Raw genomic sequence first — 8,312 nt, forward strand, 5'->3', positions numbered from 1 at the left:
TTACATTTTGAATGGATCTTTATCTGTGGCTGATTTTGTAACATTGCACATTTGGAAAATATGGGTTCACTGAGTTATGCAGATTTTCCAACTGTTGACACTTTTAATTATATGATATTTGAAAAACCACATTATTAATATCACCACCAGTTTCATCACAAAATTATTTCAGTTTTGGGAAGCTGCCAAACTTATAGAGGCAATAAAAGTTTTCTAAAACCTGATTTTTGCTTGAAATAAAACTTGAGTTTTATTAATGGTAGCAAATACTGTCTTGTTTGCTTTGAAGTAACTGGCTGACTCTGTTTATTTTCAAGAAAATGTCCACCAATATCCCAGTTTCATTGACCGTAGTTTTTCTGTCAGTCATTCTTCCTGTTAAAAATTGTACCCTATCGGGCCAGCCTGGTGGTACAGTGGTTGGGTGTGCACGTTCCACTTTGGCGGCCCAGGTTTCGCTGGTTCAGATCCCAGGTGCAGACGTGGCACCAATTGACAAGCCATGCTGTGGTAAGTGTCCCACATATAAAGTAGAGGAAGATGGGCACGGATGTTAGCTCAGGGCCAGTCTTGCTCAGCAAAAAGAGGAGGATTGGCAGCAGATGTTAGCTCAGGGCTAATCTTTCTAAAAAAAAAAAAAATTGTGTCCTATGATAAAAAATGGCTTGTTCAGCCCAGAAATAAAACCACACATCTATGGACAGCTTATCTTTGACAAAGGAGCTGAGGGCATACAATGGAGAAAAGAAAGTCTTTTCAACAAATGGTGCTGGGAAAACTGGAAAGCCACATGTAAAAGAATGAAAATTGACCATTCTTTTTCACCATTCACCAAAATAAACTCAAAATGGATTAAAGACCTAAAGGTGAGACCTGAAACCATAAGGCTTCTGGAAGAAAACGTAGGCAGTACACTCTTTGACATCAGTATTAAAAGGATCTTTTCGGACACCATGCCTTCTCAGAGAAGGGAAACAATAGAAAGAATAAACAAATGGGACTTCATCAGATTAAAGAGCTTCTTCAAGGCAAATGAAAACAGGATTGAAACAAAAAAACAACCCATTAACTGGGAAAAAATATTTGCAAGTCATATATCTGACAAAGGCTTAATATCCTTAATATATAAAGAACTCTTGCAACTCAACCACAAAACATCAAACAACCCAATCAAAAAATGGGCTGGAGACATGAACAGACATTTCTCCAAAGAAGATATACTGATGGCCAATAGGCACATGAAAAGATGCTCATCATCGCTGATCATCAGGGAAATGCAAATCAAAACTACACTAAGATATCACCTTACACCCGTTAGAATGACAAAAATATCTAAAACTAATAGCAGCAAATGTTGGAGAGGTTGCGGAGAAAAAGGAACCCTCATACACTGCTGGTGGGAATGCAAACTGGTGCAGCCACTATGGAAAACAGTATGGAGATTGCTCAAAAAACTAAAAATAGAACTACCATACGATCCAGCCATCCCACTACTGGGTATTTATCCAAAGAGCGTGAAGTCAGCAATCCCAAAAGTCCTGTGCACCCCAATGTTTATTGCAGCACTGTTTACAATAGCCAAGACGTGGAAGCAACCTAAGTGCCCAGCAACAGACGAATGGATAAAGAAGATGTGGTACATATATTCAATGGAATACTACTCAGCTGCAAAACAGAACAAAATCATTCCATTTGCAATAACATGGATGGACCTTGAGAGAATTATGTTAAGTGAAATAAGCCAGCGAGAGAAAGATAATCTGTGTATGACTCCACTCATATGAGGAATTTAAAACTATGGACCACGAACAGTTTAGTGGATACCAGGGGAAAGGTGGGGTGGAGGGTGGGCACAAAGGGTGAAGTGGTGCACCTACAACATGACTGACAAACATTAATGTACAATTGAAATTTCACAAGATTGTAACCTATCAATAACTCAATAAAAAAAAATAATAATTAAAAAAAAAATGGCTTGTTCAGCTCCCAAATGAAACAAGGGCACACGAGCTCTTCCTCCAGACAACCATTGTACTCTGATATGAGTAGAAGAGCCTTATGCATATTTCCCATTTCATCAAAAAGAATAATAAAAAAAATGTAGTCAAGGGTTGAGATTTAATAATCAAGAAACATTCTTAAATAACCTTATTTTAAAATAAGCATGTAGCAGTGGGCAATACAATGACTACTAATATAGTTTGGTGTTACTGCCTTGATTCACATTAAGGATTCACTATGAGTGCAAATAATAACACAGGGAGCAAGGCAAATAACTTCTGAGAATTACTGCAAAAACACTTTTCATCTTGAGGACTCTATGAAGGAGTCTCAGGGATCGAGAAGGCCACACTTTGACAAAAAATGTGGCAGACTACACTTTGACAATAGCTGGTATAACTATTGAAATATCAGTTTTGCACAGACTGCCTTCACTTCATAAATGTTGAAAGAAGTAGATGTCACCATTCTTATCATAATCTCCTTGTTGAACTTTTCCAGTCCCTTACTAATGCATTTGGGTGCTCTCATTACACAAACACAGCCAGCAATAGCAGTCCCTACTTCCGGTTCTTAGGAAACTAGAATTGTAATGGGTAAAGGGCAGATATTTAGAGAAAGGTGACTATGGCTCATGGAAGGTAGGACAAGGCAGAGAGAAAAAAGAATTTGCTATAAACCCTTTTGTATATTCACATCAGAGTCACCACCAAACTCTCTCTCATCCGGATGCTAAAAGTAAATAAAGTGGAAGAGCTAACCTGTCTATTTTAGTATACCAGCCTATGCAGTGTTTTAGGGCTTTTGCCTTATGAGTAACCATAATATTTTTATACAAAGAATCATTCTTTCTCAAGCTAATGCCTTCTTTTGCATCAGCATTAATTATAAAGCTTATATAAACTGTCTTCCACAAAGACAAGAATTAGACACTACGAGTTTTCTTTTAAGGACTGGTGTAGTAAAATATTTGTCTTTCAATGAAATGACTGAAACAATAAGATTTAGAAATCTGTACAAACCAAGCATTCATTTATATTATGTTACATTCTAGACAACTAAGTCTGTAGGATGACCCTAAGGAGAAAGTTATGAAAGGGAAGTTAATCAAGTTTCTGTCAATATAAATTGATTCTCCTACAAAAAACAGATTAGATTTGAAATTGAAAAGTCCTCCAAAGGAAAATAAGTCCTTTTCAAAACAGCAAATAAAAAAATGAGTTTCATTGTGTTTCTTCTTAACAGACTGCTCACTGATCAGCATATGTCATTACCAAACACGCCATTCTGCCTGGAAAGGAAGGAAGGTTCCACTACTCTTGCTATATACCCTACGGAGTAAATGCAAGCATGAAACACTCTTTGAAGTCAGCAGGCATTCTTTGCTTCAAATAAATCTGAAGGGATTTAGAAGCCAGATAGGATTAAAGCTTGGAAAAAAAGGGGAAAAAATGAGCTCAACCTTAACTTTAAATAAAAGAAAACATGGTGAGAAGGGAGAAGGAAAACTTTACTTAGAGCCAACAATCGCTACAGTGGTAAATCTGGCTTATTTGGAATGAATGGGGGAAAAGAGATCCTAAGAACAGACTCACTAATCAAAGTATGCAAGAAGGAACCAGTAAAAAATATTGCTAAAACCAAAATTGAGGAACCTGACAAATTTGAGTGCTTTGAGAAAATATTTTTAAACCAAGTATTTTTAATCCAAATCAATCTGATATTTGATGTTCTCTCTGATTCAAGCCAATCTCCTTCTTGCCTGACTTACTGCATCAGCCTCCTAACTGATCTCCCTTAGCAATGCGTTCCGGTGCTCTCATTACACACACCCAACTGGCAACAGCAGCCCCCATTTCCAGTTCTCATGAAACTAGAATTTTAATGGGTCAAGGGTAGATATTTAGAGAAAGGTAAATATGGCTTATGGTAGGTAGGACGAGGCAGGAGGAAAAAAGAACGTACTATAAACCTTTTTGTATATTCCCATCACACTTACCTCCAAACTCTAGCTCAACCAGTTGCTAAAATCTAGCCCTCCTAAATGAGCCCTTTAAAAGTTAGATAATGTCGTGCTCTGCTCAAAATCCTCCCATGGTTTCCCATCTTGCTTGGAGTAAAAGTCCAAGTCCTGGCTATGGGCTGCAAAGTCCCAGAGGATTCGGCCCCATCTAACCTCATCCCTACTGCTCTCCCACCTTGTGCCATCCCCTCCACCCATGCCAGCCTTCTTGCTGTGCAATACACTAGGCACAATTCCTCCAGGCCTAGGACTTGGTTGTTCCTCTGCCTGGGAAGTTCTCCTCCCAAGAATGAACATGGCTCACACACTTGCTCCCTTCAGGCCTGTGTCAGTCTATCACCTTTTCCATTAGGCTTTTCCTTACCTATCCTATTGCAAATACAAACTCCCTCCCCCAGACCACTCCAACCTCCTTCACTATTTAATTTTCCTCCATTAATTTATCACCATCTAACATACTAATATTTCCTTTATTTATTTATTTATTTATTTATTTTTTCTTAAGGAAGATTAGCCCCGTGCTAACTACTGCCAATCCTCCTCTTTTTGCTGAGCAAGACTGGCCCTGAGCTAACATCCATGCCCATCTTCCTCTACTTTATACATGGGACGCCTACCACAGCGTGGCCTTTGCCAAGCGGTGCCATGTCCACACTCGGGATCCAAATTGACGAACCCCAGGCCGCCGAGAAGCGGAACGTGTGCACTTAACCGCTGCGCCACCAGGCTGGCCCTCCTTTATTTTGTTTTTATCTCTCTTTCACTGCAAGACTACAAGCTCTATGAGAGCAAGAATTTGGGCCTGGTTGTTCACTATACATCCTCAGTGCTTAAGACAGAGCCTGAAACACAGTAGGTGCTTAATTAATATTTCCCAAATGAATAGATGTAATTTCCATCTATATCTTGTCCGATAAGCACCACCTTCACTTTAGGCATATATACCTCACTGCTCTATGATCGTTTTATGGGCATGGAAGCTTCGTTCTTGAACTTCTAGCTTGGTTTTTCGGATACTGTTAGTTAAGTTGAGGATTGTCCCAGAAGAGGTCTCTAACTATCTGGAAAGACCTAGACTAGAATGAGAAGATACTGTTAACTCTTCCATTCTCCCTTTATGCTTCCTCACCCCCTAATCTTCCTGACTCCATGAGCACACTACTGAATACTTAAGAAATCTGACTGCATGTCTGCTCTCTGGACTCTATTTTGACTTGCTCTCTACTTCCGGATGATCACCTTCTGCCCTCACCCAATTCCACTGGCTGGGTCATCCCTCATGTTTTCCTTTGGTGAAGTGGACTTAATTGAATTTTCTTTGACCATCTTATGTCTTTGTGGAGTAGGCACAACAGCAAGTGAGTTATAAGTTCGAGAACATTCACCTGCACCGATTTACTTATATGGCCGTAGTGATTGTAAAGATCACAGGAAACAAAGTATTTCAAGTTATGGTCGACTTAATTTTAAACATATAACTTTTCCTTTCTATATGTACCAACTACCTAGCCAAAGAATTTAAGAATAATATTTTCATCTAGTTTTCATCTAGTAATGTCTATATGTATGGAGGTATTGGGATGGCCATTTTCAAGTCATATTTAATATCCCTGAATTACTTACTAGTATTTATAGGCAACTCTGGATTCCTAAAGTATGCTTGATCCCTTTTAACCCTTTTTATCCACATTACAGCAGAGCTGTGATTATGATAATCACTATGTTCTAAAATAATAGGGTTAAAGACAGGGAGGTCATCTGGATCATCTCTAGAACATATCTAAATCAAACAGTCTGTTGTGGTTTTTTTTCTCATGACTTCTAAGGAAGAGACACAATAATTTTCTCTATACAGATTGCTTGAAGATCAGAGATGAGGAGAGTTATTTAGGTTTCACCTCATAATCCAGCTTTAAATTCATTTAAGTTTACTTCAAGTATTTCCTTAGTATACAATAGTCTTTTCAAGTTTTGCTTCTAGAAAGTAGAATTAGAAAGAAAAGCTGATAAAAGGATACAGAAAGGAGCAGAGAGTAAAAGAGCAGGGGTGAAAGAAATCTGGCAGAGGGGTATCAAGAAAAAATGTAAAAAGAATTCAATGTTCTGTACTCTTTCATTTTTTTGATTTCCAAGGGACTTGATCTGGTTCTTTTCTCCAAGCACTCACTATGTGAACACAAAGTACAAACAGATTCAGGAATGATTAAGAGACAGAGGTTGACTACAGGTTTACCGTGGATAAAACAAGCCCAGTTATTCAATAATAAATTATGTCTTAATTTTTTTTTTTTTCCTGAGGAAGATTCACCCTGAGCCAACATCCATGTCAATCTTCCTCTATTTTCTATGTGGGTCGCTGCCATTCATGGCCACTGACAAGTGGTGTAGGTCTGCACCTGGGAACCAAACCTGGGCCATTGAAGCAGAGCACACCAAACTTAACCACTAGGCCACTGGGGCTGGCCCAATATACTTTTAATAATAATAAAAGCACAGGGCTGGCCCCGTGGCCGAGTGGTTAAGTTTGTACACTCTGCTTCAGCAGCCCAGGGTTTTGCCAGTTCGGATCCTGGGCATGGACATGGCACCGCTCATGTAAGTCATGTTGAGGTGGCATCCCACATAGCACAACCAGAAGGACCTACAACTAGAATGTACAACTATGTACTGGGGGACTTTGAGAAGAGGAAAAAATTAAAAAGAAGATTGGCAACAGATGTTAGCTCAGGTGCCAATCTTTAAGAAAAAAATAATAAAAACACATGGTAATAAAAATTCAATCTACATAGAGAGGTCTAAGACGAAAAGGCAAAGTCTCCTACTTATTCCCCTGCCACATCTAAACCTTTTCAACCACTGTTAGAAATTCCTTTACGAATTTTCCAGAAAGAAAAATTAAACGCATCTCCCTGCATAGATATACGAATGTGTGTCAGGGGGTGGGAAGATGGGGGATGTATATTTAAAATGTTGTTGAAAGGAATAACATTATACCTCTCCTATGTGGCAACATACTTTTCCTCTTTAAAATACATTTTGGAGATCTTTCCATGTGCTTAGTCTCAGAAACTCCATGAGTAAGGAAAAATGTCTTTTTAAGCACTGTATTCCCCAATGCATAGAACAAAAGGCTCACATATACTTTTCCTCCAACAAAAATTTGTTAGGTAAATGCATGAATAAATCAGAAAATGCAGATTAACTTCATTGTTTTGAGCAAAAGCATAATATTACACTATTTAAATGTACCAAAAGTATCCAGTCTGCTACTGATAAACATTCAGAATATTTTCAGATTTTTAGCTATTACTTTAGCAAACATTCCTGAACATATCTGTTAAATCTTATACATATGTATCTGCAAGTGAATACAAGGTAATTACTTAGTAATGTAATAGTTCAGTCAATCGCAGTTTTAACTTTGATAGACACTGCTAAGTAACACTCCTAATCAGTTGCACCAGTTTGCACTCTCATTACAACACAATTTTTATTCTGTAGCAAATCACAAAACCTGTTAGTGACAGAAACACCCATTCCTAGAAACTACATGTTCTTTCATCTACAGCCTTGTAATGAAAACTGTGTCAGACGTGATCTCAAAAAACTGAAAATCCTTTTGGCTTTGCTGAGCACTGGGGACATCCTTTTTCTCAAAGACAAAGTACTTGTTCCTACTGGCCAGCTTTTTGGAACTTGGCCAAAATTCATGGCTAACTGCTTCCTTTGTATATTCCAATAATAAAATATTCTATTGTTGTGTTTTTGTAAAAAGTGCAATAACTGCACCTGTGTTAAATATAAATAATGATTCAAGAGCATGCAGATATCATCAAGAAAGTATTTATACAAAGGAAACAGGTAGCAATCCTGGAGAAGTGCTTGAAATTCTATCATTTGGGCTCTCACATGGATTCCACTGCCTATTGACATTAAAATAAGAAGAGTAACCTATGTGCAGAAAGAAGGTTGTATTCACATTAACATTCATGAAGGCTGAGCAGCTGAAGCCCTACACATCAAGTAGGGAATATATCCTTTGTCTATTGATGAGAAAATGTCTCAGTGATAAATGGTTACAGACAGGGGTGTCACAAGGGCAAGAGCACACAGAACAGCTCCGACAAACTTTAAACAATTTTTTTTTAGTCTTCTTCTCCTGCAGTTCTTTTTGTAGCATTGTGGAGCGCAGCGCCTATCGCCTCAAATAAAAGAAAAATATTGCAGTGCAGAATTCCTAACCTTTACTGAGGCACATCCAGAAAACAAAAAACATACTCTTTGAAAA

The sequence above is a fragment of the Equus caballus genome, chromosome 14 (genome assembly GCF_041296265.1).
Source record: "Equus caballus isolate H_3958 breed thoroughbred chromosome 14, TB-T2T, whole genome shotgun sequence".
Classification (NCBI taxonomy): Eukaryota; Metazoa; Chordata; class Mammalia; order Perissodactyla; family Equidae; genus Equus; species Equus caballus.